General features: G+C 41.3%; 1 long non-coding RNA gene across 1 annotated transcript; it reads left to right on the forward strand.

Annotated features, from left to right (window-relative positions):
- The first annotated feature begins 13 nt into the window (after positions 1-13).
- On the forward strand, positions 14-8,739 carry LOC115022789 (uncharacterized). The gene is made up of 3 exons (XR_003833955.1): positions 14-454; positions 7,775-7,930; positions 8,611-8,739. It is a non-coding gene; the product is annotated as an uncharacterized LOC115022789 (long non-coding RNA).
- The last annotated feature ends 7,877 nt before the right edge of the window (positions 8,740-16,616 follow it).

A 16,616-nucleotide genomic window follows, 5' to 3' on the forward strand; every position in this document is an offset into this window, starting at 1 on the left:
GGGCCGATAGAGAGCAGCTCGTTCCCGCTTCGCTGTCTGGTCGCCTCTCGGTGTGAGGACGGAGAGAAGCTCCAGAGATTCACGGTGTAATATCACTGACAATGCGCTTTGATAAGAGTGATATTAAAGTGGGAAAACACAGTGAGTTGCAGTCGCTGCTATTTAAAGTTACATGACGTGTTTTTAGATTATCGAAGTTTTCGGCTATGCTAACAGCCTCGCTAGCGCTAAGCTAACATTTGTGGGTTAGGATTTCATTAGCTGTGGTGCTAACCTTCAGCTAGCTCCAGGATCAGCCCCAACAATGGACGACAGGAAACAAGATGGACTAGGTGACCAGGAAAATAAAATCTGTACCTCGACCAGGGAGGAGAGACTTTCCTCAACAACTGTCAATGAACGTGTGTGAGGAGCCTTCCCGTTGATAAAGGACTGAGGTAAACCAGACTCCTGGGTGAGTATTTGTTTGTTGTTCTTTGTGATTTTTTGTTTTTATAAATCTTTATTGATAATAGAAATCACACCTGCACAAACAAAATCATACAGACAACAAATCATCAAAGCCAGGGGGATCCCTTCAAATGTATTTTATTAGGATAAAACCCCTTGAGATGTTCAATGTTGTCTTCGAGAGGGTCTCAACATAAATCACAATTACAGAGGAGTGACAGATTTAATAAAAAATAGAAATATAATTATCAGTACGGCAATGTACAGACAGACAAAAAAACTAGACAAAGAGGAGGTGATCCTTAAGTGATTGCAGTCACACAAGGCTTGTGATCAGAAGGGATGGAGCCTACTAATGAATAAAAAAATCAAAATACCACCGATAATCACACATTTGTGAAGATTTCCATATTGTGCATTGATAGAAATGTGTAAAGTCACAGTTGAAGTATTCATTAGAAGCTTTAGACACAGTGCATACTGTGAATCTGTCTCACTGCAGATTGCTCAGGCCAAAAAAAAGGTGTTCAGGCTTGAGAGTCTCGTGGTCTGTGGGTCTAAGTGTAAAGACAGGTGGGGTAACTGGTATTTAGGCCATCCCAGGTCCCAGTTTAGCCCTTGTGAGGGTGAAACAGATGTAAATGAGCTTTTAAGCTGTAGCTAGTGAAGCGGCATTCTCTGGAGCTACCTCATTTATCTCCCTCATCCTCTCCTAAGCTAGGGATCCAGACAGCCGTTGGAGGCTTGTGCCTGAGTTTTTGGAAGCGAGGGAGTCATTTGGGACGGTGACCCAGATGCCCTGATCTTCTGTCCATCATGCCTCTGTTTCAGGCCTGAAATACGCTCATCTCCCAGAAGCTATGCCCGTCTCTGTCTGGGCTCTTGTCAGGAATGTTCTGACTAAGAGCCCTGTGGTCTGCAGTGGCACGATAACAAAAACATCTCTTCCCTGTTAGGCGGCAAGCGCTTCTCTCTTTTGGTAAAAAAAACAAACAAAAAAACATCAGGCGTGGATTATAAGAAACAGATATCTGAAAAGATATTTAGCATCTTTAATTACATTGTCACACCTAATATTGTGCATTCCCTCGATGTGTGTGAAGCTGTTGGATTACAGTTGCCATGGTTTCTTCTGTTTTGATCATTCTTATATAATGTTATTGGTGGCTGGTTGCTGTGAAAAATGAACACACACGCTCACAGTTTGTGTCAGTAAATGTTGCTAACCACCCCCACATCCTTGTCCTTCCTCGAAGAGAGCAGCCTGAGGACAAACAACAGCTCCTCTCACATCTTGCGCTCTCTTATATTCTTCTCACCCTCTCTCTCTCTCTCTTTTTCTCCTTGTAACCCTCTTATTCCCTCTTCCACCACTTCACCATGCCTTCTTTTACCCTTCTCTCAGCTTCATTGTCACCATTCTCCCTCCTCTGCCCCAGTTCTCCCTCAATCCACTTTATCGCTCTCCAGTCATAGCCGTATTGATTTTCACAAGGCCTCTCCTGTCATATCTCCATATCTCTTAATTCCCACACTCACTCCATCTCTCTCTCCACCTTGCAGGGTTGTTTCCATTTTCACATGCAAACACAATCACACAATCTCTCCCTGCCTCTCTATCTTCGGCTATCACCGTGCGGCACACACTATGTGTCTTTCCCTTCCAGATATGATTATTTTTAATCTCTTTTTCTACCTTTCTATCAATCTCCTCTAAAATATCTCCACCCCATTTAGTTGTTTCTCACTCACTTTAAAAAAACCCAAAACATTTTGACACTCCTTTTCATCTCACCTGTCTTTTTATGTCCGTGCTTTTGTTGTGACTTTCTGTTGGACTTCACACACCGGCTCAGGGCTGCCTGCTGAGGCGTTCATACGTGGTGGAAGAGGGAATAAGAGCACAGCAATGTGTGCTTGTTGTGCCTTCAGGGCACAACATAGCTGCAGAGTGTTTATATGTTCAAAACGCTGATAATGCCACTTTCTCTCTGATGGTATCACAAAGAAAAACACTTTGTGCGTCTGTGCCATGCTGAGGATGTACATCCAGTTCAGAGTTTTTATTGCTTGTTACTGCACAGCAGCTGCTGTGGAGGTAAAGGAGAGAAACACCTTACAGCCGTCTCACTGCAGTGAATCCACAATCTTACCTGTACTGAAGTTCTGAGTAAATCCCATGTGTGTATGCCAAACAAATGCCGATTGGCTGTGCAGGAAAGGATAGCAGGTTTCACGGAGGCTAGGCCAATATGGGACTAAAACAAGAAATCAGATTGCAAAAGCACTCGGATAGATTCTTTATTCTCATTTTATTTATTATTTATACTTTATAATTATTCATGGTTGAAAACAACTTTTTATGCCTGCATTTGTTTTTGTTTCTATGTAACATAACTTTTTAAATCCACTTTTGCTTTTATTATCATTGATAATAAAAGACAGTGAGGATGACATAGGGAGAAATCAATAACCGAACCGGTGATGTTGCAATAACAAGGTATGCATCTTAGACCACAAGGCATCAGACACATCCCTGATGATAACTTTATTTCTATAGCACTTCTCATATACAAAATGCAGCTTGTGTGATTTTTATGTATTTCTATTTGTTTCAGAAAAAATGCGATGGAAAAAACATTATAACTAATAAATCAATCGAAAAAAGTAACGTAGGTAGAAAGATGCATCACAAAAATGTACGAGATGTCCTAAAAGTGCTCAGAATAATAGAAAATGAATGAAATCAAATACAACTGAGCAAACCCATCATCTGATAATGAAGACTGATATAGTCAAAAGCTTTGAGTGGAAATGTATAATGTCTGGTAGATATTAGATGATTTATTTCTGATGTGTTATTGGTAGTTCTGAGTATCTTAAGCCTGGAGGTGTTGGCTGTAACAACACTTAGGACTTGGGACTCAGACTAATTCTTGGACACACCTAAATATATTTGTCGAGGCGCCAAATTGTTGGTTAGGAGTCTAGAGGAAGATATGAATCACACTTATTTTTTGGACAAGATAGAAACTGGGTGTTCGGAGCAGAACACACACACACACACACACACACACACACACACACACACACACACACACACACACACACACACACACACACACACACACACACACACACACACATACACACGGTGCTCTCAAATGTTTACTGACTTGCAGATCCAGAAACATGTTTCAGGCTTCAGGTTGTTTTGAACATGGAATCATGAACTTGTTGTCGTACAAGACTAACATTTCCAACTTTGCAATTGTCGGAGCTCAGTTGTGCCATTGTGAGAATCTGAAGGCACTTCATAGGACATATTTCTTACTTAGAATATTGGTACTTAAAAATTGATTTTGCTTGCTTCATGTAATTTCAAGCAGCCATCATCTTATCATACGAAAGTTCAGAATATGCTGGACGTTATGCATGTTATCGCTTTCAAGCTAATCCAAACTAGCATGGAAATACTCTGGGCCAAAAGCGAGAGATTAGAGGCATCAGCCCACCCTCAAGGTACCTGCACGGAAGATCAGTCCATCAAAAACCTATTTTCTAGAGCCTGTCTCCTGCCCAGTTTTCCTTATCACCTTTTAGGCATCTTCTTCCTGACTCACCAAGCTTCTGTTGTCCTCTCTCTCCCAGTCCCTCCCTTAGCTCCCACTTTCCACCCAGATCACGTCCCATTTGCTCCCTGTTTCTCTCCTTTATTGTCTTTTATCTTGCTTTCTACTCGTGAACAAATCATTATCCCTTTTTTATATCCTCCATTTGTCCATCGACCATCTCCACCCCTCCGTCTGCTTCTAGTCTCCCATTTCTTTTTCTTATCCTTCAGTTTCACTGTTGCTTTTCTACCCCCACCCCTTCTCCAACTCCACATACTCCTCCTGCTCGCCACCCAGCTCACGTCCAGGTCTGCTTCCACTGATAAGACTCTCAGTAACACCCACACGCAGAGGAACAGATAACAATGTTGCTTTGCCAACATAGTTAGCATCACAGTTAACCGCTATTCCTCTCTTCCCTAATATCATCGCTAATGAATGTGTCATCAGTGATCTTTCTCTCTGAGCCAAATAGAAGCAGTGAGTAGACAAGAAAGAAAAGATGGAGAGAGGGAGAAGGTGAACAAAACGGGACAAAAGGTTCTTTCTTTTTTTTGTAAATCCATTTTGTCTGTGGCTGCACTGAAAACAAAGTTATTACCTACACAAGCTCAGGTGGAGCGAGGTGAATAAGCTGCTCTATCTGAGACCACAGGCCGAGCTACGGAGGAGTCAGTTTATTATTGTCAGACACAGATAAAGTTCTTCTGTCTGAGCCACACTAACGGAGACTTTTCCCAATCAAGCACCAATAAACACAAGTCTCAAGTAATACTAAATTAGGCATTAGTAGGCATTCTTGAGAAAGGCGACACAAGCATATTATATACAATTATTATTTTTTAAAGTGAAGCGAAAGATTAAATATTTGGTTTGGGACTGATTTGACTTGCTTATAGCTAAAGCTGAACTTTGTACTCATTTCTTGTACTGAATAAGGGCTGTGGATCTCTTACACCTGGACAAACGGACAGTTTAAACAGAAGAGAGCAACCAATAACTCTTGATTGACCTGAACAATCTGAACCCAAGTACTTGAACAACCATTGAATATTACATGTATAGATATTTAACAAATGACAGCTTTATGTTTTGGAGTTTCAGAGCTCCACATCCTCAGTATAGAGTTACTTGATGGGAAATAGCTCAGGTCATATGAGAAGCGTGTGGTATTTTTGTGAGTGTGACCACAGTCAGAGATGTAATTCCACTTGGCTCTTGACTGTCTGCTGGAACAGGCTGAAATGCAGAGAAGTTGCCAAACGAAACAGAAATAAACGAGGCTGTGATTAGTTTAACGACACAGCTGCTGATAGAGAGCATGTAGGCTTGACAAAAAAAAGACATCCATAATGTATGCATGTTTAAATCAAATTTCCTGTTCGAAGAAGTTGCTCTTTTTATGGAATTGATTAGCATACCTTTAGGTGCTTAAGCACAAGGTGACGAGGAAAGGTAAGTGTGAGCATTAATCATTTCCACAACTGAAATTAAAGCTTAACTTTGATGATAATGAAAAATTGACTCAATAGCTTCATGTATTGCATATCGTTTCCTCACATTCATCTCTCTTATACAGGTATGATTTGTACCAGTTAGTCTCCTGCCAGGTCCCATCCAAGCCATCTGATATCATCATTCATTTCCGACCCACGTCGCACATACACTCACAACTCAAATGTCATCCTATTCTCTCCTAAATGTCAGTGCAAATGAAAGTCCTCCCAAAAGTGGGGCTTTGAGGAAGGAGACTGTCACTTGGCTGCTGTTTAAGACCCACGCTAGTATCAAATTCTTACTTACATTTGCTGCCATAATCTGCACCCACTGTATAGACATCTTGTGTATGCAGTCACTGTGCACCCACCAAGATATCTTTGCCATCCTTCAAGGTAGAGACACTAAACAAATGACAGAATTGTCGGTGGAGCTGGAAATTGTTTCATGACCTTGAAGAAAAATATTTCTGCCTTCCTGTTTCAGCAATTGTGGGTCAAAAACACACTTCAATACTCAGATTGTTCTTAAAACTATCTTGTTATCTTGTTCTTATTTCCACTATTGTTGGATTCTTGGCTTTGACATCCATTTATCAGAGTACCTAACCAACATCTCATTCATTAGAACCTGCCATTTGGAAAGTCTTTCTTTGAACCTTCTCCACACCTTGAACAGAGACATGGGCAAACACAATCATCTCTGCTAGATGTGCACCAGTCATTTAATAATAATAATAATAATAATAATAATAATAATAATAATAATAATAATAATAATAATAATAATAATAATAATAATAATAATAATAAGCTTTATTTGTATAGCACCTTTCATACAAGAATTGCAGCCCAAAGTGCTTCACAGCAAAAACTAGTACAATTAGTACAAGATTAGACATAATAAGAGCATTTACAGTACAATAATCACAGTGTCGATGTAAATGAGTCTGAAGTACCATTATAAAAATAGCCGAATTAAAATAGTATAAAATAACAGATAAGACAATATGAAGTGTAAGGATTTACAGTTAACCCTCTTTCACTTTAAACAAGCTGACCCACTTGGAGGTTTGCCAAGTAATGTCATAGGTGTATACCCGAAACACAGAGTACCATGACTATGTTGTCAGTGGACAGACTAGTCCCGGATGCGTTAGCTTGGCGTGTGGAGAAGCAGCTGACCTCTGCCGCAAGGGAACAATTACGTCTCTTGGAAAGTCCAAAGTTGTCTTATTGACATTTGTGTTGTCTTATTTAAAATGCTAAGATTAACCACAGGCAGGCCCACATTCACTGAAGCTAACCTTGAGCTAGCTGTTGATGGTCAGTCTGCTTGTTAATCACAATATCCTGATAATGTTGAATTCAGAGTATGCAACATGTGGAGTCTTTAGAGTCGTGTAAAGGCAGAGACAGAGCTGGGCTGGGTAATGGAAAGCATACGTTGTAGAAAGAAAGAAAGAAAGAAAGAGAAGGAGCCAATTAATGTAAGTAATTACTTATTCTGTTGAGTAATTGGTAAATTAGAAAATGTTAGTGAGTACATTTCTAGATTACATTTTCAGGGTCCTTGTGTTGTGCATGTTGGCCTTCTGTCGTGGCTTACTGGGACACTAATAGAACAGAGCCGTTGTTAATGGTGCTAGTAACACCCGTGCTGTGTGAAGAATGAGATGATTAAACTGGTGCATTTAAACATATTTTGGCAGTGATGAACATAGAGTGCAGAAGTGAGTCTTGCTGCAGGAGTGGAGGAGGAGTATTTGGGTAGTATTGAGTAATGCTGCAGCAGGGGAGAGCATTGAATAGAGGTTAGTGAGAAGATACATTGTTTTGCCGCTTAATGTGAAGTTGCACTGAGGCTTCCGCACAGGAAAAACACGTGATGTAGTATGTTTATGTGTGTGTAGGCGTGTGTGATTGGCTCAGAGGTTGGAGCGGTAGGTGTTTGCTGGACTTGGCCTCCACCAGCCATCATGTGCCCGACCCCTGGCCAGACTTCTCCTCTCCTGCGATGAGCTGTTAACTGACCTCAGGGGCAGTCAGTCAGGCTAGAAGAGTGTGTTTTTCTGCGTGTGTTTCTGTGTGAGTGTGTGTTTGGACCTCAGTACCCTTTGATCTGATTTACCCTGACAAGGCAACAGAACCGAACTATAAAAATGTCTATTTTCTCTCTTTCGTTTGCTCCCTCTCCCTCTCTGCATGCTTCAGGCTAAATGGGGGAGATGATTAAACGGAACAAACCAACTGGAGGAATGACATTCCCAAGAGTAATCTTTTGGAGCCCAAATCTCCATTTTGACCATCCCCATCAACGTCGGTCTGTTAGTCCACCACTTTGGTGCAGACTGAAGTATCTCAACACAGGTTAGATGGATTTCCGTCAAATTGACATTCATGGTCCCCAGACGATGTACCCTAATGACTTTGACATTTACCGTTACCAGATGTGTTCTTTTTCAGTGAAATGTCTATTACATGTCGACAACTATTGGATGGATTTCTATGAAATCTGGTGCAAAGATAGACGACTCCCTCAAGATGTATTGTAATAACTAATGGCAATGCTCTGACTTTTCATCTAGAGCCATCAGATCAAACATTTTAATTAGCCTAATTATTTGATTTATGACACAATCCCTGCAAAACTAATGAAAGCTGTGCTTTGTGTTTAGCAAATATTGACCAACATGTTAAATATTATACTTTCCAAATATCAGCATGTTAGCATTGTCAATGTGAGCATCTTAGTATGCAAATGTTAGCAGTTAGCTCAAACCACCAATGTACTTGTTCAGAGAATGGCACCTTTCAGAAAGGAGTCTCCTATAACGTGACTCGAATGTAATGATTTCACATGAATGGCACACGAACTGGGGCTGTGTCGTTTTGTGCTCTTATTGCATTTGTTGTTTTAATTTCAATTGGTTAAAATCTTATTTATATTTATATTATTATTCATTCAACTGTAATCTTAACACATGGTTTTGTCTTTTGTAAAGAACTTTACAATTTGAATTAATGTGATTTATTTTCCTCTCTTCCAGTCTCAAAACACAATAATCTTTGCTCTCAGTTTTTTCGTTTTTCTCCCTGCCTGGCTGTTTAGACAGACTCCCTAAACCACACGCCCGGCAGCACACTGAATTGTGAATCCAAACAGCCGGAGCAGCAGCAGATAGACTGACTGAGAAAGGGGGAGGGGGGTAGAGAGAGAAAGAGAGAGAGAGAGAGAGAAGACAGAGAGAGAGAGAGGAGAGAGGGGGGGGGGGGAGAGAGAGAGGAGGAGCGAGAGCGACGACGAGAGGAAAAGAGGAGACAGGAGAGAGGAGAGAGAGAGAGAGAGGGGAGGGGGGGCAGGCGAGAGGAGGAGAGAGAGAGAGAGAGAGAGAGAGAGAGAGAGAGAGAGAGAGAGAGAGAGAGAGTAGCTTTACATGTAGGGTTCCATTTTAATCTATTTTGGTTGCCTGGGGGTTTCACTTAAAGGTTGAAATGCCAATGTTGTGAAAGCTGAGACCCTGAACTATCTAGCGCTTAGTTTTGTGATCAGGAATACTTTCTACCAATTTTCCCTTATGTCAGTTATTACTTTACACTCAATGACTAGACGGGATCAACTGCAGCAGTGTAGATGGTCGATTGTTTTGGCAGGTGGTTGGTTTAGCGAAGCGTTCAGAGTTTCTCTTTCTGGTCTCGTTTGCAGTGAGCACAGAGAAAATGATTACAACAGGGGAAAAAATGGATATAAAGACACAATTACTTCAGAGAATTGAAACATGCCCACACACACACACACACACACACACACACAATTCATTGATGTCTGTCATGGATTTGATGCTCTGGACTGCACAGCACTGTTGCTCATTATGACAGAGAGGAAAATAACAAAGCCAGAATTGAGTGGGAGCAAAATCAAGCAAGGAACAAAGTAACATAAGACATCAAAGAAGTGAAGCAAAAATATTTCTCAATATGCGTGTTCTCAGTGACTGAAGTGCGATAGGAAAAGCTAGAACACCTCGATATCAATACCAATCAGGTGTGCATCAGATACTCACTCGCTGGTTATACTGGATGTAGAAAAGAAGTGAAACAGTCAACAGCACAGAGACATTCGAAACCAATGAGTTATAACTCGTATAATGAATTCAAATGGATAGGTTTGTTCTCTCCAAGATACAAGTATCAACTCAATTCATAGACCTTAACATTACATAAAGATACACACCTCCCTTTACAGTAAACCTTTTTAATGTTCAAGTCACGACCATTTATAAATAAACTGGAGGGATAGATGAATAACAAAGGTCCTGTCTCCCGATGTTAAGAAATCCCTTAAATAGTTCCTGACTGCACAAACACTCACTTGTTCTTGGGTACATAGTCTAATCTTGTACCAAGTCTCATTGAACGAGGTAGGGGACCTCTGGTGAGTAAGTAACTGGATAGGATGAGGAGGATGTGATACAGGCTGCCGGTCAGCGGCCGAGGGGCAGAAAGAGATTATATCTATCATATAAAATGTTCAATATGATTGGCTGTTGAGCAGCAGCCATTGCAGCATGCTGCAGAAAGAGATAGAAGGAAAGCCGACATTAGTCAAATGCATATAGGCTACATAACGTCCAGTCAATAGGATATAAATGATAAGATATTTATCAGATAATGTAACTTAAAGAGGGAATTTATTAAACTAATAATTGCACTGCCAGTATTCGTGTTTAAGTGTAGATATGTTAACCAATAGCCAACGTCCCTGCAGTCCACAGCAAGCACACAAACACACAAGCCAAAAATGGATTGAAAGACAAGGCATCAGACTAAACATTAGGCTACAGCCACACTGTGCCTACATTAAACTTCACGGTATCTGCAGGTCTTGAAAAGTATTATTTAAGCATTGAATACAGTTCCCTCAAAAAAGGCTTTTGTGTACAATTTATGAAAGTCTTGAATATTTTCTCTCGCTTGCTGATGGCAGTGATGTTGTCTTTCAAAGCGTGTACTGTATGTACGGTACAGACGGCTCATCGTCTCAGTCTGAGACCTGAATCAATGTAGTATTAAAGCCATCTTTAAAAGTCTTACATGTAACTGATATACCATGCTGTATATAGTTCAGTGATTATTAATTGATTAATTGCCTCTATGTTTTATGGATTTGCTTGTCAGACTCCCTGCTGTGCTCGGACACCCCTCACTGAGGTCTCAGCGTTGGTGAAGTTCAAAGTAAAAACATGTGGCACACACACACACACACAGGGATGAAACGACCTTTTGGGCTCATCTCCCTTCTAATCCACTTAGCTTTGTCTACCTTCTGCCCACACACCAACCCAGACAGCTCCTGTCTTAATGCAGGGACAGTGTGTTGTGTGTGTGTGTGTGCATGTGTGTGTGCGTGTGCGTGTGCGTTGGAGTCAGGGTTCCCACGGATCCTAAAATGTCTTAAATGTAGTTTTTTATATTCAAGGTCTTATATCTGGAATTGTTGGAGGGATAGACATACATCTGGGTGTGCGAGGTCTTTATAGTCGCTCGCTGCCCGTCCAGGCATGTTGGCGAAGTGCTGCGTTTCAACCATCAACATCGGAATCGGCCAATATGTCCACTGCCATCGGCTAAATGACCCTAAAACAGTTCAGTTATTCTTTTATAATGAAGTCTTTGTTTCCCTGGCACAGAAAGGAAATAAATAACGATAACAACAATAAAAATCGGCCCAGAATACGATCTGTGTTTCCCTACTCAATAACGGTGTATACTGTAGTCTAGCTTGTTGATTCCTTTTGTCACATTCATGGTAATATTTGATCCTTTTAGACGTACTAAAAAGATCTTAAAAGTCATTAAATGTGTACTTGACAATGTGCAGATACCCTGGTTGGAGTATTATCCAACATAACATGTATTTTTAGCATGAGGAAAGTAAATAGTTTTAGGAGGGTGTGATGTTTGTTGCAGAATTTATTGGAGGACTGGGAGAGATTCTTTTCCCCCTTAATGAACAAGCAGCACATAGTGTTTTATTGTTTGTCTTGTGGGGTTTTATCTTAGCTTGTTTTAGCTTTTGTTTGTGTTGTTGTTCCTCTGTGGCTGTCAGGCATAGTTCTTGATGCACATCCTCTGCTAGTGTTCAGTTTCAATGCGGTTTCGGCTGACTTTGAAGGAGTTGGAGAACAGAGGCTGGAATTTGGCTTCCTCAGCTTGAGCCACTTTCCACTAACTAACTCTCGGCATTGGTGGCGTGTCATTTTGCTGTGCTTCTCAGGAAAGATACAGACACGCAGACATCAGCTCAGAGAAATCACAGAGACCTGTGAAGTATTTTTGGGATCACCTGGTTAGAGAGGAAACAGTACAGTAGGATGAGTCAGAAAGCATCTCTGGTTTCGTAAAAAACATCATCCCCTGTAAGAGGAGACAGTCATCTGCAGAGGGGTGATGCTTCCCTAAAGGATGATGAAGTGTGTGTGTGTATTTGGTGAGATGTGTGTGCGTGTGTGTGCAGTAAGCTTCTTGCTGTGCTGCAGACTCAAGTTCTCAGGAGTATGTGAGAGGATTGAGACTGACAGTGTGGATATGTAACTTTGCATCCTCAGCTCAGCAGCCCGTCTACTCGGTGTACACCAACCCGTTCTCATTTCCAACTCGTCACATACAGACATTGGCCAGGCGTTTCTTCTTTAACTCACTGGGTAGACCTACGCGCCATACAATGACATTCCACTACGGTCGCAGTTTGAAACATCATGGTTTTGATTGAAAATAATTGCGTTTGTTACGTAAGTTAAGTAGTCAGCGTAAATAAGTCAAAACTAACTTTTGGTTTCACACAAGACACAGACAACGGTCACCCGGGTAAAAGTTACGGGTGTTTTTGACGGACGCTAAAGGGTGCCTTGTGCGTCAGGGGGGCCTTTACAAAACGTTGGTTTTTGACGACCTGGGAATGAGACGGGGCTGTGTGCACGCATGCAATGACTGTGGGAAAAGTGTGTGTTTGTGTGACCTTTATCAAACCTTAAAGAACTGCAATTAAGTGCTTTGAAGAGCCACTTTGTAGTAAAAGAGTTGTTAGCTAAAAGTGAAGAATAAGACAAATGTATCAATCAAATTACTCCGACTTATAGCAAAATGTCAGAGAAACCTTTAAAGAGTAACTCAACACCAGGCTGAAAAGCTGTGTTTTGCTGCCCTCTCTGGATTAAAGTTTGAAGCCTGTTACACACACAGCACTGTAGTGCACTTCTGCATCACAACAAGATGTTCAGAAGGTGTTAGTCGCTCTTTAAGAGCAGCGCTCACATCATCAATCACACACATGTATATAGCCAATCAGAAGCAAGTATTTATCCCTCATCGAGCCTATTGTTCAGGAGACGACTTCTTCAAATCATTGTTTAAATACTAGATAGTCTGTTCAATAAAACGGAAGCAGTCAAGTCAAAGTGTTTTGTCTTTTTGACTTTAATGAGCTAAAGGTCAAACTAGACATCATGTCAGTCTCATTCAGTTCACACTTGCTGCCAGTGAGTCAGTTCTTAGAGGATGCAGCTTCAGTAGGATTGTATGGCACCGAGCGCCGTCATGAGTATCGTCTACTCTTTGCAAACTCAAAACAACTGCAGTGTCCTCCACATCGCACACTGCAGCCCACTGAACTGATGTCATTTTTGAAAATGCTCAGTTTTCTTTGTGAACATTGGGATCAGTGGGTTCTTGTCACTGGGTTTCGCTGTAATGATGTTCATTACCAAGACTTTGTGAATGTTGACCGAGTGTTTCATATTCTGTTCTTTCTTTCTGTCCCTATTTTTGTATTCATATTGTATCTTGGTGTTTCCAACCTGGGCATTGTACGCCTCGTCACTGTGGGGATCCTGCTCTGTGAGCCACAACCCAGGGCTTCTTCCATTTCTTTCCCGCCTAATAATGTTGTGATGACAGTTTTCCTTTGTTTTCATCGAGGTTCTAAATTTGGGCATTGTTGTTTTTGTTTTGTGGGCAATATGAACTTTTTTGAGACTCAACTTTGATTAGAGGATACTTTGATTTCAGAATTACAAAAGAAACTTTCATGTTGACTTGGACTACTTGATTTAGCTCTTAGATTAATACGACCAAACTGAGAATTTCCAGACTTTACTGAAATCATAAATCTCTGCTTTTAACAAATATACCACAGTTGTCTTGTCTCCTGACTCTTAACATGTCCCTTCTCTTCCTCCATTCACTGTGGCCGTATTAAAGAGCTGCTAAACTGTACTCACGCTTGACTTGGGCTTAAAATGAAGTGACTCAGCACAGATTTAATATTGGAATTATAGCTACTTAGCGATGACGGCACAAACTGTCAGCTTTTTCTCTGCAAAGTAAAAACTTGTCAAGTTTGCACCTCCGTTGGTTTTGCGACAATAAAATGTCAAAGCTCTCTCTAATAACCTGCTGACTGCTTGATGGCTGACAAATCTTAGGAAGGAGAGATATTAGGGATGAGGAGATCCACGCTCTGCTGGCTGAATATAGAGGCTATCAGTCAACATGGATGACCTATTTACGGTGAGACACACTGCCTCACAAATACACACCGGACAATGGCCACAGCCTTATTTTTCTCTACAGTTATTTGGGAATCGTCTTTTCTTGGTAACACAGTGTTTTGAATGAGGCTATCCTGTCTGTGTAAATCAGATGAAACAACGTGTGTTTGAGACATCTGGCCGTGGTCATCAGTGTTGTGACTGTGCAGACTAATGATGTACTGTATGTGTGATTGGATGGGGATGTTGTTCCCAAACATCTGTTCATTAGGTCAGCTATCTAAAATGAGTTATTTTTAGCTTCAAGGCTGATTTTCCTCCCATTCTTCTCCGCCGTTCTCCCTGGACAGCTGCCCTGTGGCAGAAGGAGCTGTCTGGGTACTTGTTGGATTTGCCACTGCTGGTGCCTTAACATCTGGTATTGTTAATTCACAGTTTGTGGTGTGGATTTGGGGACTCCTAGTGTAAAGTCATGCGTGTTAGATGTCCAGATGCAGGAACAAGCTGTAAGACCGAAATAAATAAAGACACAGGCTGCAACAATAGTAGAGACACTATCCTCAGTATTTGCCATGGGAGTAAAGGTGTGTATTTATTTGACTGCTGCACACCAGGATCCATGTGTTTGATGGTGTGTGTGTGTATGTGTGTGTGTGTGTGTGTGTGTGTGTGTGTGTTGATGTGTGTGTGTGTGTGTGTGTCTGTGTGTCTGTGTGTGTCTGTGTGTGTGTTTGTGCTAAAGATTCCTGCCTGTCCTTGAGTGCAGCAGTGAGGACCTTGTGTGCTTCCATTCATGCTGTGACTCTGCCGCTGATCCGTAGGATGACTCTCGGGGGGGCGTGGAGGCAGGCTGCATCAATCACACTGCCTAAGAGCTGAGCACATGTGCTCTGACACACACTCACAGCTCACAACTATGTACACTCAGATTATTAAGTTTGACGTGGTGCATTCCAACATGGAAATGCATCTGATAGTTGCCGAGATATTTCACTCTAAATATCTCAATTAAAAAATATATATATTATATATACCGGTATATATACCAACTTTATGGTGGCACTAGAGGAAAAGTCAGGGTATCACCAAAGTCAGTAGATTTCATCATCTGGACACCATGAATGTGCACAATATTTTATGCCAATCCATCCCGTTGGTATTGAGATATTTCACTGAATTAGTGAAGAATATGACCTGGTGATGGTGCTGGAGGAAAATTCATTACTGAAGTCACTAGGATTCATCCTCCAGGGAGTAATGAAGTGAAATGTTAAATGTCAGTTCATGTCAAAAGGGATCTTTCCGGTGCATGGACGCAGGCGCTAATTTCGTTTGATTTAGTCTTATAAATAGCTTGTTATTTCAGAACATCTGTATACTCGTGTTTGTCTTTCATATTCTCTCGTGGGCTCTTCTCAACGGAGACGCTGAGGTTTGCAGCTCGGTTGTTGTGGTCATGGTGAATTGCTGCTGGTTGATAGTGCGAGGCTGAGTTGCTGCTGAGAACTGGGTCACCAGCCTCTCTCTGCCTGCGTTTTGTCTCCCAGCGAAAGGAAAGAATGTGCCAGATTTCAACCAAATCCTTTAGATATGAGATCTGTAAACAGAGTGTTTTCCAGACCTGTCTAAAACATTTGGGACTTATCCACCCCCAGGCTCAGGAGACGAGACACAATCTCTGGGGGTTTTACTGCAGTTTGTGTGCGTGTGACCATGTGTGGAAATATGTGAGTGTTGTGCATGTCTGCCATAATTTAAATTTAGTTTAAATCCAGTCAGATATGATTAGCCGTTTTCTAAATCCATCTTACTAGAAAGAGACTTGAGGCAAAGCCCGCAGCAAAGAGTGACTGTGACTTTTTGTTCTGTTAACTGTTTAATTGTGTTAAACTTTAACTCGCCTTCTGAACACTGCCCATTAAGCACAGCATATATTATTAACCTGTTTGGCTCTGCCTTCCTCCACTGCCAGCATCAGAGTGCATTTCAACATCATATTCCCTGATGATGATGATGATGATGATATATTCTCTCTTTTATCCACACATAGTGAAGAGTTTTAACATCTGGGTTTTCTGGTTTCTAGCATGAAAGCAAACTTTCCTCAAGTTTCTTCCTCAAGTATAAAAGTATTAGCACTTGCTGCTAACTAGATGGACACTGAGTTCTGTTTCAGATCTAATGCCAGGTGCTCTTTGACTGTCTCTGAGTTGAAAACAGTGTGTGGGAGAGATGACAGGATGCCTGAAGGAATGTTAAAGCACAAGTGATTCATCTCATCTCCGCGCAAGGAGGACCAAAATTATTTTTAATTCATATCCAGCCAAATGCCAAGTCCTACGCATACATGCATCAACACATACCTGATCAAACACATAATGAGACTTAAGCACACAGTGATTCAAACACCCATCTCTCTTCATATTTCATAGCCGCGCCGTGTGTGGCTTCCAGGCATAATGTGATTGCTGAGTAGCTCAGTGTGTGTTTATGCGTGGTGATAATAA

The sequence above is a fragment of the Cottoperca gobio genome, chromosome 17 (genome assembly GCF_900634415.1).
Source record: "Cottoperca gobio chromosome 17, fCotGob3.1, whole genome shotgun sequence".
NCBI lineage: Eukaryota > Metazoa > Chordata > Actinopteri > Perciformes > Bovichtidae > Cottoperca > Cottoperca gobio.